Below are 2555 nucleotides of genomic sequence, written 5' to 3' on the forward strand. Positions count from 1 at the left end.
ACTGAGTCAACGACCTACCAGCTATCCAGAGCAGGAGAGCCAGCTACACGCGGATCGTCGCAGAGTCCTGGTCATCGAGGAAGTCAATACGTCTGTAGAGGCTATAACTGTCACTGAGGTCGGTTTTTTTTCCAGTCCCCGTCCAGTCGTCGATTTGGAACGTTTCCCGTTTGTTGAATTTCACGAACATTATTTTTTTTATAAAAACATTGATTTCCGCCTGAAAGACTTACCAGCTTCATAATTTAAATCCAAATCTGAATCTCTTGTTCTATAATTATTAGAATAACCAAACTAATTAATTTAAATTAACTCTCGGGATCCCAAGACTATTGAATAGTAAATATCTGTTTGGAATTCTTTCAGGGCATTAAATTTGATATAAACGTTGGTCTCTGATGTAGTAATGTTTCACCAACACTCAGTGGTCCACGCTCACCGAGTGCTTTCAATCCTGGCTTAATACATAATTTTTACTTAATTTGAACTTACCACAACTTAACTTTAAACAGAAACATATAGAATTATTGAATCGTTTACATGATATAAAACAAATTGTTGATATATTTACACTACACTAACTTTGAATGAGGTTTTTTTTTGTTTTGTTTTGAACTGGATAAACTTGTTATCTACATACACAAAGAATTCCAAGCATTCTAGAATAAGTTAATAGTATAGTAGGATAAAAATGTGATCAATGTATGTATATAATAATTGTACACTGCAACGGCTCTGCCGCACTCACATTAGGTCTAAAATACACCTACTTTAGTTACAGACGCAATTTACTTTTATTTACGACACATAAACTAGTTACATTGATTTACCTTGATAATTTTAGCTGTTTGAACCAAGAACATCTAATTCATTTTTTTTTAAAACTGACGGAACTCGACGGTTGTGAAAAATTTGTTAAAGAAACATAATCAATTTTTTTTAGCTTCACACACCCGTTGGTACGTCAGTTCTGGCGCCCAACGTGGGGCCCGCATTTAGGTGAAACACACTGACTACTACACTGAGACGTGGAGAATACGAACGTTAGGACACATTTAGTCTGGAAATCGAAAAATATGCCATTTGGAGAAAATAGAGAACCATACTTCCTCAGAGGAAATGCGCTAGAAGAGAACAGTAGCACACATTCAGAAACGAATGCTGAAGAAAGGCTAGAAACGGGAGAAATAGGAGCAGAGACGATGTCGGAACTCCATGACAATATGAACGTCCCGAATAACCAACAGTTACAACGAGGTGAGGAAACGACTCGAACAGAAAATGAACACCAAACCGTGACACTGGAACAAATGTTTCGAGTGCTACAAGAGGAAAAACAGGAACGTGAACGCGAAAGACAGGAACGGGAACGCGAAAAACAGGAGAATGCCAATAGACTAGACAATATTGTACGAATCTTGAATACGACGTTAAATAATTTGACTGCAGAAACGGAACAAATTAGGACGGAGGTTACACAAACACAACGGACCATGGAACAAAACTTTTTTGTTGTACACGAGCGGATTGAAACCCTAGAGAATACGGTACCGCTGTTAAAAGAAAATGTCAGTCATGTACAGAAGGATTTAGAAAGTAAAGTAAACCGAGTAGAAGAAATCGAGAGGAAATTTACACAAAACACTGCGTTGAATATTACTAAATCAACTGTCCCCAATGAAAATAATAACAACAGAAGCGAAAACATTAGTGTAGCTAGTTCAACTGGGATAAGTGTAGAACCAGTCACTATAGTTAGAAATAATGTTCCGTTAGTTACTGATTCCATGTTGACCCTGCATCATCCTGCTCGAAAATGGCTAGATAACGTACCTAGTTTTGCCGGAAAAAGCACAGAAAATCCCAGAAAATTTACTAACCAGTTCGAAGAGTATTGTAATACGTTTAACCTATCCGAGACAGACAAGATGAAAAGCATTGGCCATTGTCTAAAAGACACCGCTTTCTATTGGTGGGAATTACTGAAAGATTCTATCACTGAATATAGTACATTCCGTAAGGCATTTATACAACAATTCTGGAGCACCAGAATACAAAGCAATTTACGTATTCAGTTGCATTCTGATAAGTTTGACCCTAAAAGAAGCCAGAATCTAGAAGCACACATCAACAACATGTATGAGAGAACTCTCTATTTGAACTGCAACATGGAAGACGAGGAATTTATAGCGATGATACTATCACAGCTACCCGTTAGATATCAGTTACAGTTAAGCGGACGAAATTACAACGGAATAGTAGATTTTAAGGAACAGTTACTGAACTACGACAGGCTAGAAAAACTAGACCGAACTAGCGTGAATAAGGAGACGTTCGAGCGGAAGAACAATAATCCACCCGCACCATTGTACCAAAATTGGCGAATTAAACCTACAGACACGAATAACGAACAGAGATCACCTCGCATAAACGCTTTTAACGTAGAACAACCTAGACAGCAATGGTATCATAAAGGATACAGGGGACGATACAGAAACTTTAATTATTGGAATCAACCGAACCATACTAATGGGAACCAAAGACAACAGGGTAAT

Source organism: Bacillus rossius, chromosome 3 (genome assembly GCF_032445375.1).
Source record: "Bacillus rossius redtenbacheri isolate Brsri chromosome 3, Brsri_v3, whole genome shotgun sequence".
NCBI classification, from domain to species: domain Eukaryota; kingdom Metazoa; phylum Arthropoda; class Insecta; order Phasmatodea; family Bacillidae; genus Bacillus; species Bacillus rossius.